This window comes from Xyrauchen texanus, chromosome 40 (genome assembly GCF_025860055.1).
Source record: "Xyrauchen texanus isolate HMW12.3.18 chromosome 40, RBS_HiC_50CHRs, whole genome shotgun sequence".
NCBI classification, from domain to species: domain Eukaryota; kingdom Metazoa; phylum Chordata; class Actinopteri; order Cypriniformes; family Catostomidae; genus Xyrauchen; species Xyrauchen texanus.
In genome coordinates this window covers 1,773,686-1,788,432 of record NC_068315.1, presented here as the reverse complement: position 1 = coordinate 1,788,432, position 14,747 = coordinate 1,773,686, and the positions used below count along the sequence as shown (strand labels likewise).

Below are 14,747 nucleotides of genomic sequence, written 5' to 3'. Positions count from 1 at the left end.
TATTTCAAGGTTGTATACCATTCTTTGTGTTCTCTGCAGCATCAACACTTTTAGTAACCTCATATGCTCTCTCCTGGCTCACACAAAGGCCTAGAAACTCATATAAGTATTTTGATATATAAAAACACACTAGAAGATTCTGAAAAATATACAATAGTATCTGTGACTGCGTGTTTGTGACTGTGTGTGTCTGTGTGTGTTTGTCTGTGACTGCGTGTGTGTGTCTGTGTGTGTGTGTGTGTGTGTGTGTGTTTGCTGAGGGAGTCAGCGCTCTCATGCAGGTGTATTGAGTTATATATGAGCTGCAGACATGCTTGGACAGCTGAACTCATGAGGAAACACAACTACATTTCCTGTGATCATTACTAGAGCACTTTAACATGCATACTCCTCAGAACACATGCAACTCCTCCGCATTACTCTTTGGGATGTAAAAGGAAAGATTTTGAGATCTGGTGATTTGAGACGACAGCGACTTATTGTCAAGTCTTGAACGATCCTCACTTCTGAAGGACTCGGTTCTTTTTGGAGGCTTTTTATATACTATGACAGGATTGCCTCACCTGTTGAACATCTCTGGTTTCACATCAACTAGTCAAATAGTTATTAGTCTTAAATTGCCCGCTGTCTCAACTTTTTTGGAGTGCGTTGCAATCATCTGATTTAAACTTACTGTACATTTAAAAAAAAAAAAAAAAAAAAAAAAAAAGGTAAAACTTCATATATTGTGTAGTTGTGTTACCAGCAAGCTTTTTGAACCATGTTGGTGGAAAAGGGCTACTATATCTGTGACCAATAGTACAGTGACTAAGAGATCTCCTGCCATTTTTAATCCCTCTGTGTGTGAACGCCCCATGAGTCACACACACACACACACACACATTTGTTTCTTCAGTCATCTCAACACATACAATGTAGTTTATTCTCTCTAGGGAGTAACTAAAATAAAAAAAATATGCTGCTGTTTTTGTGGGTTTTTGTCGGTTTACTCAGACATTGTGTCATTTGGTTGTGTTGTGCACAGACAGTATACAAATCCATTTATCTGTTGAGTGTATATATAGGTTTAAAAGTCTATGTATAAGCTTAATTTGCTAAAACTTAAAGGTACAGTATGTAAGATTCAGTAACCCTTGTTATTAGTGACACCTGTGGCCATTAAGTGAACTGCAGCAGCTACGTGTTGCTCGTCCTCACGCACATGTAATATGTAAGTTTACCTGTCCCATAAGAAGAACGCCAATTCAGGGTCGGTTCTGATCCCTAAAACCGAACGAACGTCCCTCCAGGAATCAAACGCCCTGCCGATGTTCACTCTAGTTTTCGCTCGACCACAATCACGTTCCCACATAGCCAGACTTGGATATTTATTCAGTAGATAAATGTTTTAGTTTTTTTTTGGCTTATTCTGAGTTTGTGCTGGGAGTTTGTGCTGGGAGTCGTACATTTGCTGGATTGCATCTCTAAGATAACGTTACCTAGCGTTGCGGTTTGTTGTCGCTGTTGAATAAACGGTGTGTTTAAAAGTCCCACGTTATGCACCAAATCGCAATCAAAACAATAAACTGCATCTGGGATTTTATTCCTTTTGGACTCTTGAAGCCTCCGAGAGTGGTGGTGGTGTAGTGGGCTAAAGCACATAACTGGTAATCAGAAGGTTGCTGGTTTGATCCCCACAATCACCACCATTGTGTCCTTGAGTAAGACTTAACTCCAGGTTGCTCCGGGGGGATTGTCCCTGTAATAAGTGCACTGTAAGCCGCTTTGGATAAAAAGTGTCTGCTAAATGCATAAATGTAAATGTAACATCTCCCCCACCACCTTTAACACACACTGTCATGACCTTGCTGTCCTGTTACACACACACACACACACACACACACACAGCTGCAGCTTCTCCTGCCACAGAGAAATATGACACCACTCTCCTTTCTGCAGCTACAACAATATCCTCCTCACTGGAGGAGAGGACACAATGAAGAGGACAGGAGTGTGTGCCTGTGCAGGGAGTGTTCAGTGTTGTTGAAATTGGGGCCTAATAAGTCACTACTACATGATTTAGGGTGGCTGAGGAGGGCGTGGCTGGGCTGTGAGGGTGCACGGCTGGCGCCGAGTCACCTAATTGGCTAGGAGGGGGATGAAGACGAGCCGGGGGCATCAGTTCAAGAGAGAGAGAGAGAGAGACGTGGGCACTGCATGTGCGTCTATGTGTTTTATGTTATGTTTCAGTTCTTTTACGTCATCAACGTTATGTTGACTGTTCTGCCTGTTCCCGCCACCTCCTTACCCATATTGAACCTGTTAGACTGGTGCCAAAACCAGGGAAGGAGGAGGGTTGCGCTGTCATGGAGTCCTTGCCGCTACCGTCCACCAGGGGACGGAGGAGTTGCTGCCATCTGACGGCCGCCGGGAGTCGGAGGAATCGCTGCCATCCGTCAGGAAGGGGAGGAGCTGTTCTATCCACCAGGGGTCGGGAGGACTCAATGCCGATCCGCCAGGAGGAGTGGCCGTACGCCCACCAGAGGCGGAGGAGTGGCTGAGGTCAGGCGGCGGTGTGTCCAGAGACCGCGGCGAGTTTCTCTCTCTCTCTCAATCACTGTCACTCTTTCTCCCTCCCTAGTCTCTCCCAGTGCTCCAGAGTGGCGGGGAAATCTGCCGGCAGAAGGGCGACCGGAAGGGCAACACCTCCCTCCAGGAAGAGAGCGTGGTATGTCATGCGGAGGTTTCCCGGCCTGAATCGGGTGGTGGAGGAGTGTGACGAGGAGGAGGCGTAGCCGGGCGTGCACCCGGGCTGAGTCACCTAATTAGCAGGGGCCGGGGCTAAAGACGAGCTGGGTGCGCCAGTTCAAGAGAGAGAGAGATGCACGTGGCCACTGTGTGTGTCGTCTATGTGTTTTATGTTATGGTGATTTATGGTTGTAGCATGCTTTTGACCAACAGTTCATTGTTGACGTTTCATTGAATCAGTTGTGAGAAGCTCTGTTCTTTTGTTGTGTTCTCTTACTTCCTTAAGCCTTGTTTATACTTTCACTTGGCACATGAGGGCATCCGTAACTTATTTTTGATACCAAACTAGGGTGTATTGTATAGACATTTTTATTCCATGTACAAAAGGTAGTGGATGAATAGGCCTACTTCAATCACTTCACAGTGAAAACATTGTCCTTTTTGCATTCTTTGCAGTAGTTTTACAATCCCAATGGGATTGAAGCACTGCAAGCGAAAACTAAAAAAAAAATTGGCATGTGCACGGCCGCATGAAACGGAGCTTTGTGGAGGCCAGGCAACAGCCGCGATGAAGTCATTTTGTGCGTTCAAACCCTTGCTAATGGGGGCAGCATTGATTATAAACCAGGCTTCATGAGTTTCCATGATGTTTCATGCCGTTAGCTTAGCAACATGCTAACACCATACTATGTTTATAGATCATAGATCTATTTGTGTGATACACGAAGATGCTGCCTATGTAGAGCATTTCAAATCAATCACTTATACATTTCCTTAAAAGCTTATGTTGTTAGCTTAGCAACATGCTAACACCATACTATGTTTATAGATCATAGATCTATTTGTGTGATACACGAAGATGCTGCCTATGTAGAGCATTTCAAATCAATCACTTATACATTTCCTTAAAAGCTTATGTTGTTAGCTTAGCAACATGCTAACACCATATTCTATTGAAATCAATTGTGAGTCAAGTCTCTTAAGAGAGCTATTTATGTGATACGCTGAGTTGCTGCCTATGTAGAGCATTTCAAATCAATCACTTATACATTTCCTTAAAAGCTTATGTTGTTAGCTTAGCAAAATGCTAACACCATATTCTATTGAAATCAATTGTGAGTCAAGTCTCTTAAGAGAGCTATTTATGTGATACACGGAGTGGCCTACTAAGTAGAGCATTTTAAATAAATTGCTTATGATGTTCCTTAAAAGCTCATGCTGTTAGCTTAGCAACATGCTAACACCATATTCTATTGACATCAATTGTGAGTCAAGTCTCTTAAGAGAGCTATTTATGTGGTACACGTAGTTGCCTACTAAGTAGAGCATTTTAAATAAATTGCTTATGATGTTCCTTAAAAGCTTGCGCTGTTAGCTTAGCAACATGTTAACAACATATTCTATTGAAATCAATTGTGAGTCAAGTCTCTTGTTAAGAGAGCTATGTGTGTGATACACGGAGTTGCCTACTAAGTAGAGCATTTTAAATAATTTGCTTATGATGTTCCTTAAAAGCTCATGCTGTTAGCTTAGCAACATGCTATCACCATATTCTATTGAAATCAATTGTGAGTCAAGTCTCTTATTAAGAGAGCTATTTGTGTGATACGCTGAGTTGCTGCCTATGTAGAGCATTTTAAATCAATCACTTATACATTTCCTTAAAAGCTTATGCTGTTAGCTTAGCAAAATGCTAACACCATATTCTATTGAAATCAATTGTGAGTCAAGTCTCTTAAGAGAGCTATTTATGTGATACACAGAGTGGCCTACTAAGTAGAGCATTTTAAATAAATTGCTTATGATGTTCCTTAAAAGCTCATGCTGTTAGCTTAGCAACATGCTAACACCATATTCTATTGACATCAATTGTGAGTCAAGTCTCTTAAGAGAGCTATTTATGTGATACACGTAGTTGCCTACTAAGTAGAGCATTTTAAATAAATTGCTTATGATGTTCCTTAAAAGCTTGCGCTGTTAGCTTAGCAACATGTTAACAACATATTCTATTGAAATCAATTGTGAGTCAAGTCTCTTGTTAAGAGAGCTATGTGTGTGATACACGGAGTTGCCTACTAAGTAGAGCATTTTAAATAATTTGCTTATGATGTTCCTTAAAAGCTCATGCTGTTAGCTTAGCAACATGCTATCACCATATTCTATTGAAATCAATTGTGAGTCAAGTCTCTTGTTAAGAGAGCTATGTGTGTGATACATGGAGTTGCTGCCTATGTAGAGCATTTTAAATAATTAGCTTATGATGTTCCTTAAGCCCCTGCGATGGACTGGCTGACCTGTCCAGGGTGTCCCCGCCTTTTGCCCAATGTTAGCTGGGATAGGCTCCAGCCCCCGTGACCCTGTACACAGGATAAGCGGTTGACTGATGGATGGATGGATGGATGATGTTCCTTAAAAGCTCATGCTGTTAGCTTAGCAACATGCTAACACCCTATTCTATTGAAATCAATTGTGAGTCAAGTCTCATATTAAGAGAGCTATTTGTGTGATACACGGAATTGCCTCCTAAGTAGAGCATTTTAAATAAATTGCTTATGATGTTCTTCAAAAGCTCATGCTGTTAGCTTAGCAACATGATAACACTATATTCTATTGAAATCAATTGTGAGTCAAGTCTCTTGTTAAGAGAGCTATTTGTGTGATACACGGAGTTGCTGCCTATGTAGAGCATTTCAAATCAATCACTTATACATTTCCTTAAAAGCTTATGCTGTTAGTTTAGCAACATGCTAACACCATATTCTATTGAAATCAATTGTGAGTCAAGGCTCTTATTAAGAGAGCTATTTGTGTGATACACGGAGTTGCCTACTAAGTAGAGCATTTTAAATAATTTGCTTATGATGTTCCTTAAAAGCTCATGCTGTTAGCTTAGCAACATGCTAACACTATATTCTATTGAAATCAATTGTGAGTCAAGGCTCTTATTAAGAGAGCTATGTGTGTGATACACGGAGTTGCTGCCTATGTAGAGCATTTTAAATAATTAGCTTATGATGTTCCTTAAAAGCTCATGCTGTTAGCTTAGCAACATGCTAACACCATATTCTATTGAAATCAATTGTGAGTCAAGTCTCTGTTAAGAGAGCTATTTGTGTGATACACAGAGTTGCTGCCTATGTAGAGCATTTCAAATTAGTCTCTAATGAGGTTCCATGATGCTTAGGGTTGCTGCCTTAGAAGGCAGCTATCTATGTAGGCAGTAGGTAGCAGGCAGCTCACAATGTTGTGGGTCATAGCTGGTGTATGTAGTGTTAGTCTATAGCTTAATTGGTCTCTTACACTCTCTCTCTGTTTTCTCGCACTCTTTGTAGGGTCGAGAGCGCTTGTACTAAACTAGTGCAGGCTGCTCAGATGTTGAAGGCTGACCCGTATTCTGTCCCGGCCAGAGATTATCTGATCGATGGCTCACGCGGGATCCTGTCAGGCACCTCTGACCTGCTGCTCACCTTCGATGAGGCCGAGGTATAGTGTGACTTTAACAGCATTTAACAGAAAGTGCTGTTGTGTGTGTGTTGATACTGACAGATTCTCTGCTGTCAGGTTCGTAAAATCATCCGTGTGTGTAAAGGGATTCTGGAGTATCTGACTGTAGCTGAGGTCGTGGAATCAATGGAAGACCTGATCACATACACAAAGAACCTGGGACCAGGTGAACACACGCAATCAAATACAGTATAGTATACTCCAACACTTGTTACTGAGAATTGTAATTATTTATAATGATGTAACACTTTAGCTTATCCCAGTTTAATATGCAGAGACAACTGTTGACGGTTGCGGCTGGTTATGACTGATTGGTCATCTCTGATTGTGTTTTGCACTCACAGGTATGACAAAGATGGCGAAGATGATCGATGAGCGACAGCAGGAATTGACTCATCAGGAGCACAGGGTCATGCTGGTGAACTCCATGAACACAGTGAAGGAGCTTCTGCCCGTCCTCATATCAGGTCTCATCTGACCTCTTTCTTGTAAACTTGATATCAAATTTGTCCCCATTTAATTTCTTAATATACTGTAGTCAGAAACTAACTTTTCCCTACCAACCCCTGGAGTCAGGGCTGGACTGGGAAGAGAAATCGGCCCGGACGCGCCACCGTTTTGTTGTCCATTTTACATATTGCGGCACGTTTCGCGTACGACCCACCGGCCCGCTCGGTTCTCCCGTTGGCCGGTCCTCCCCTGATCGGCCCAAAAGTGCGTCGGCCCACCGGGAAAATGGCCGGTATGCCAGATTACCAGTCCAGCCCTGCCTGGAGTCGTGAGTTCGAATCCAGGGCGTGCTGAGTGACTCCAGCCAGGTCTCCTAAGCAACCAAATTGGCCCGGTTGCTAGGGAGGGTAGAGTCACATGGAGTAACCTCCTCGTGGTCGCTATAATGTGGTTCGCTCTCGGTGGGGCGCGTGGATGCGAGGTCGTGAGTTGTGCTTGGATGCCGCGCAGAATAGAGTGAAGCCTCCACACGTGCTACGTTTCCACGGTAACGTGCTCAAGTCAAGTGCCACATGATAAAATGCACATATTGACGGTCACTATTTCACTTTGTAGTGCATTTTAATAATAACATTGGGTCACGTTGTGACCTGCTTTTCCGGAAGTGAGAAGCTACTGTCAAAAATACACAAAAAAAGGAAAGGGCTTCAAAATAAAAGCTTCCGTCAAAATAAAAGCTTAATTTAAATAGGAAAAAAGTCAAACAGAAATACGTCATTAATGTATAGTTATGTAAAATCCACTGTTATCCTATTATTACTATTAATACGACTACTACTAATAAATCATTAGTATAAAAGCACTTTTGATTACAAAAAAAAAATAGTATAATTATGTAACCAACTAAATTGTTAAACTAAACATAATTGAACTAATTTGATTGTTTTAATTAATTTATTTAGACGTGACTTTTGTGATGATAAAATTGAAATGAACTGTTGATCAAATAAAACGTTGTCGTTACAATGGAAGTCAATGGGGCCAATTTTACAACATCGTTGCCATGACGACGTAATTCGTCAAACCCTAAAACTCTAAAACAACCATCAAAATGATGATTTAACAACTTTACAGCTCAAATAATAGGCAAGTTTTAATGGAAGTGCTTTTATAAAATGATAAACTTCACATTTCTGCCTTTTTTAAACCTTGGAAAAATTGGCCCCATTGACTTCCATTGTAAGTGCCTCACTGGAACCGTCATTGGGAGCAACTTGGGGTTCAGTGTCTTGCCCGAGGACACTTCGGCATGTGGAGTCATGTGGGCCGGGACATGATGCGGGCCGCCAACCCTGTGATTAGGTGGTCAGTTTATGATGCTTTTATAAGTGTTTTTATGTCTCACATAGGCATTAAGATCTTCGTAACGACCAGGACGTCCCAGGGGAAGGGTGTGGAGGAGGCGCTGAAGAACAGGAACTTCACCGTGGAGAAGATGAGCACAGAAATCAACGAGATCATCCGCGTGCTGCAGCTCACGTCCTGGGACGAGGATGCCTGGGCCAATAAGGTGTGTGAGAGGGCAAAGGTCACTGTGTACTTAAGCGCATGGATTGATGTCTGGCCTTATATACAGTCTGCTCACACATATGCAGAGTCACGTGATAAGATGCGCGGATTGATGGTCTCAGACGCGGAGGCAACTGAGATTCATCCTCCGCCACCCTGATTTAGTCACTAAACCACCACGAGGACTTAGAGCACAAATTGGGGAGGAAACAAACCCCACAAATGTGTGTTCCGGTGTGACACTTACAATGGAAGTCAATGGGGTCAGTCCGTAAATGTTAAAATACTCACCGTTTCAAAAGTATAGACACAAGATATAAACAATGTGTGTGTTAACATGATTTTTACTGTGATAAATATCACTGACTTAATTTTTCCTTGTTAGTTTTACACAGTAGTCCATTTTACAACTTCGTTGCCATGACGATGCAATGGGAACAGTAGTCTGGCACAATCATCTGCGATTTTAAACATATCTCACTCTTTAAAGCTTTCTGAAGTTTTGTGCATGAATTAATTTCACAAACGTAATATCCGGGTCACATTTCACCTAAAAAAAAAAAAAAAAAAAGAAAAAATTAGAAATTACACATTTTGTGTAAGATTTTATGGCAATTAAGCACATTTACCTGCAAATTCTCATTTAAATTCTCACGCCTTAAAGGAACGTCCAAGTACAAGTACAAGTAAGCTCAATCGACAGCATTATACCACAAATATGTATCTCGAATCGTCCCTCTTTTTCTTTAAAAAAGTGAAAATGGTGCGTTCACATACAAAGCGAACATTTCGCGTGTCGCGATTACATACAAAGTCAATGCAAAGATGCGAAAAGATGCGAATAGTTGCGAATTCACGCAGGGCGGTGCGAATGAATCAAATGCCATGAAATTACTTCATTCACGTATTCACACGTGTTTGAAATGTTTCAACTTGAGCGAGAAATTCGCATGACGCGTTGTCGCGAAAGCCTATCAGCATTGAGATTATCTGGATGTCACTGGCGTACTGACGTAGTAGCAGAAGAAATGTGGAAAAATGCATGTTAAAATTGTTGTAGCGGTGTGTTTGGGCACCGGAATTATGCGACACTAGCGTCACACATGTACAGAGACCGGACATATAAAGACATCGGCTTGGAGGAAAGTGAGCGAGGAAGTTGCTGCGTGAAAATATCTTGGCGTCTACTTGATTCCAGCTATTGGTTGAACTTTACTATGAACCAAGTCGTAGAAGCCCGCCTCCTGTCCTTTTCGGAAGAGAGCGGGAATACTCGTATGACATAAGTTTAAATACAAATTTATAATCCAGCTCAAAATCACAAAGCTGAACGTTTTCTTTGCGTTGTATGTGAGCGCACCATTACAATGGAAGTCAATGGGGTCACTCTGTAAGCGTTAAAATACACATCGTTTCAAAACAACTAAATCACTTAATAACGCATCTGTGTGACGTTACAGACAATTTTACTACTTCGATATCTAATGCCGATAAATAACTTAATTTGATGTTGTTATTGTTTTAATTATAAGTGCCTTATTGTAACATTATTATTATAATTTTTTTAAATAAACAAAGGACGGGTTGAAATGATTTATTGTGGTAATCAAAATTATGCCAGAAATGTTGATTTGAGCTCAACTTGAACTGATCCCGAGAATATTCCTTTAATTAGGAATATTCCCGGGTCACGTTCTTTACACATTTCGTTGGTTTTACTAGTGTGTTTTGGGGGAAGGATGAAGCTCTCAGGTGTGGGTTTGGGGTTTTGGAGTGGTGGTGGCGGCGTAGTGGGCTAAAGCACATAACTGGTAATCAGGAGGTTGCTGGTTTGATCCCCACAGTCACCACCATTGTGTCCTTGAGTAAGACACTTAACTCCAGGTTGCTCCGGGGGATTGTCCCTGTAATAAGTGCTCTGTAAGTCGCTTTTGGATAAAAGCATCTGACAAATGCATAAATGTAAATGTACAATTGGTAATCAGAAGGTTGCTGGTTTGATCCACACAGCCACCACCATTGTGTCCTTGAGCAAGACACTTAACTGTCCCTGTAATAAGTGCGCTGTAAGTCACTTTGGATAAAAGCGTCCGCCACATGCATGAATGTAAATGTATATGAAGGACTTGTCTTGTGGGTGGTGCATTTATTTCCTGTTTATTTTCCTTTCACCTTTTCTCTCTGTTTCTCCTCTCTCGGTTTGTTTTCTCCCCCCCCCGTAGAAGGTAAGGATCTATGCGCATGCTCTCTCGCCGTTTGTTTGCAGGTGTGCGCTCTGCCTCGCTTGTGCGTGATGTCATCAGATTGAGTGCCATGATTGGTCGTGGGACCTCGTCACTCATGTGTGATGCTAACAGAACGAGGCTGTGCTCGAGGAGAAATACGCCACCGTTTTGCTCGGATGATGTCACGTGTTTGTCTGGCTCATGATTGCTAATCACGGAGATAATAAAACGCTTCCTTTTCCAGTGTTAAAATGTTCAACAACATGCACAATTATGGATCAATGCGCGTGTGGAGGCTTCACGCTATTCTCACGCTAACACACCACATGCAACAATGAGAGCGAGAACCTCATTATAGCGACCACGAGGAGGTTACCCCATGTGACTCCAGCCAGGTCTCCTTAGCAACCGGGCCAATTTGTTTGCTAAGGAGACCTGGCTGGAGTCACTCGACGCATCTAGATTCAAACTCGCGACTCCAGGGGTGATAGTTAGCGTCAATACTCGCTGAGATACCCGGCTGCCCTCTATATCTGTAATTTGAACCGTTTTCTTGAAGTCGTCTCTTGAGCTTCTATGATTTAACACTGCAGAAGGAACCACACAGATTTGGGCGGTTCACTTTGTCAGGGCTGTACTGACTCACAGACGGATCCGTTCAGTGTTTTAAAACAGTCTCTCTTGTCCTGCTGTAATGTGAATTAATACTAATCTGTTTTGTGCTCTTATTGCAACGTGTGTGTGTGTGTGTGTGTTTATGTGTGTGTGTTTTATCTCTTGTAATGTCAAACGAAATCAGTCGGATTTAAACAGCAGCTGAAAACTCTCGTAACCAAAAAAGGAAATGAACTGCTGGATTATAACATACCATCTCTCTCTCTCTCTCTCTCACTGTGTGTCTGTCTCTCTCTCTCTCTCTCTCTCTCTGTGTGTCTGCCTGTCTCTCTCTGTGTCTGTCTGTCTGTCTCTCTCTCTGTGTCTGTCTCTCTCTCTGTGTCTGTCTCTCTCTCTCTCTGTGTGTCTGTCTCTCGCTGTGTCTGTCTGTCTGTCTCTCTGTATGTGTCTGTCTGTCTGTCTCTCTCTCTCTGTGTCTGTCTGTCTGTCTCTCTCTCTCTCTGTGTGTGTCTGTCTCTCTCTCTCTCTCTCTGTGTGTCTGCCTGTCTCTCTCTGTGTCTGTCTGTCTGTCTCTCTCTCTGTGTCTGTCTCTCTCTCTCTGTCTCTCTCTCTCTGTGTCTGTCTGTCTCTCGCTGTGTCTGTCTGTGTGTATCTCTGTATGTGTGTGTCTTCACGTGTCTGTGTGTGTACAAGAGTTTGTGTGTGTGCGTGTGTAGTGTGTGTGTGTGTGCGTGTGTAGTGTGTGTGTGTGTGTGTGTAAATGGGCGCATCACTGTTTGGTCGACTCTTCCCTCTTTTGTGGCAGGAATTGATGTATTTTGTCTCTTTGTTCACCAAGTAAATATTGAGCTTATGCATCATTCTTCAACTTTTTGTCTCTCTCTATTCAGAACAGTTCATTTCAGTTAAATTCAGGATGCATTATTGGAACATATTTAGTATAATATGATACGGCTTAATATTATCTACAAAAGCATTGATGAACATTATGGAGACTAATGGAAGTATTTAAGTGAGGTCATGCCTATTGATAAATCACACAATTGAATAATAATAGCCCTCACACACACACACACACACACACAGTATAGTGGCCTCTGTGAAATAAATAAATTTGATCTTACCGCCATTATTGTGCACTTACAATCACAAACTGCCATTCAATTAATGATATTTGATGTGACTATAGAAATGCTTTGAAATGCACATTTAATTTGTTCTCTTTCGGTGCAGTTGTGCATTATGTGAGCGAGCAGATAACCGGTTTAAGAAGAGAATCAGATATGTTGTTAATATGTAGGTCGGGTGACCAGATTTTGGATGCATATCAGATGCAACCCAACGATTTCCCTGTAGTTCACCTGGTTGCATGTGTGAACGGGGCTATCGACACATATTTGCTTATGCATTTGTGCCTTAATTTAACGGTTTTCATTTGTATTATTTAATGCAGATGTATAATGCTATTTTTAATGTTATATTCCGCTTGCATTAATGATTAAAAAAATTGAATTTGTTATGACGCTATTTTTTAATTTCTAGTTCCCGAGGTCGACCGATAACTGAGGTGGTGGGAAAGGCCGATAATCGATTAATTGGCTGGTTATTTTTAAAATTGGTTTATAAAATGTAACAAAACATTTGCACAAACAAAGAGTGCAGTTTATAGTTCAACCAAAGTCCCAAAAATGAGCATAAGATCTGGTGCATAACGTGGGACTTTTAAGTATAAACAAGCCCCGAAACACACGGGGGACTCTTATTTTGAAATGACCAAATTATGAAACAACTATTGGCTCATAATTCACCGTAGATTTTTGCAGATAACGATCATTTCAAAATGCAACTATCGGCACCGATTTATCGGTAAACGTGGAACGCTAAAGGGGATCCAAATAAGGAATAAAGATTCGGCACGTACGTGTCTGATTGTTCGTTTAGGTTTATAATGTCTTTATGGCTGATAGGTGTCATTAGAACATCCTGATGTGTATGTGTTTGTGTTGTGGTTGTGTTTAAGTGAGTATAATGTAGGATTGTGTGTTTATTTTGTGTTTTGTATGTGCAGGACTCGAGGCTATGAAGCTAGGCTGGGTCTGATCGACTCAAAAATTGCCCAGGCCAAAAATTGGCTCGAGACCCTCACGCCCAGCCAGGTACAACAACACACCAGGGCAATGTTCTGTACTGCACTGTTTAAACTGGGGACTATTTTCTTTTCTTTTTTAATAATGGACACTTTTTACTAGATGGGGGATTTTTGTCGTTATGACAACCAAGAATATTCATCCAACATTAATAAAATCCCAAAAAGCAGTTTATTGTGCAAATAAACCCACCCCCCAAAATAAGCAGACTTTGTATATTAAACGATCCTGAAATACAGTGGGGACTTTTATTTTGAAATGATGCAGACTTGGCTCCGTTACAATGCTCTATACGCACATATTTAACATATTAAAGTGGTCCAAGGAAGGACAACCGGTGGACCGGCGACAGGGTCATGGGTGCCCAAGGCTCATTGATGCATGTTGGGAGCGAAGGCGAGCCCGTCTGGTCCGATCCCACAGAAGAGCATGATAGAAATGGTCATGATAGAAAGGAGTCCGGACACACAGAGCATCGCAGCTTGCTGTGTATGGAGTTGTGTAGCCGCAGACCGGTCAGAGTGACCTCTGACCCCTGTCCACCACTGAAAGTGCCTACAATGGGCACGTGAGCGTCAGTACTGGACTATGGTGCAATGGAAGAATCATGTGGACGGGCGGGTGCGTGTGCGTCGTTTACCTGGGGAAGAGATGGCAGCAGGATGCACTATGGGACGATGGCAGGCCGGCAGCGTTGGTGTGATGCTCTGGGCGATGTTCTGCTGGGGCACCTTGGGTCCTGGCATTCATGTGGATGTTACTTTGACATGTACAACCTACCTAAACATCATTGCATACCAGGTACACCCCTTCATGGCAATGGTACTCCCTGATGGCAGTGCCCTCTTTCAGCAGGATAATGCGTCCTGCCACACTGCACAAATGGCTCAGGAATGGTTTGAGGAACATGACAAAGAGTTCAAGGTGTTGCCCTGGCATCCAAATTCCCCAGATCTCAATCCGATTGAGCATCTCTGGGATGTGCTGGACCAACAAGTCCAATCCATGGAGGCCCACCTCACAACTTACAGGACTTAAAGGATCTGCTGCTAACATCTTGGTGCCAGATACCACAGGACACCTTCAGAGGACTTGTGGAGTTCATGCCTCGGCGGGTCAGAGCTGTTTGGGTGGCACGAGGGGGACCTACATGATATTAGGAATATTAGGAATTCCAAAAAATATTTTTGTGGATGTTTCCTCACTGTGTGCCTTTTCAGGTGACCCCGGCGAGCTGGCCATACGTCAGATTTTGGACGAGGCGGGTAAAGTGGGCGAACTCTGTACCGGGAAAGAAAGGAGAGATATTGTGGGCACCGCCAAAGCGCTCGGGCAGATTACCGAACAGGTCTCTGAGTTACGAGCCAGGTATGATCGCGTATGAAGTCCCCAAACCCAAAAACATTCCTTCCAGAGATGTAACGATAATCTCAAAAACTGTTTTTACCACCATGAGTTACTGAGTCTTAATGTGGAATTTCTTTATTTGGGGGTTTTAGAAATAATTACT

General features: G+C 42.4%; 1 pseudogene; it reads left to right on the top strand.

Annotated features, from left to right (window-relative positions):
* LOC127633139 (vinculin-like) overlaps positions 1–14,747 on the top strand; it is a 62,733-nt pseudogene that overhangs the window by 24,929 nt on the left and 23,057 nt on the right.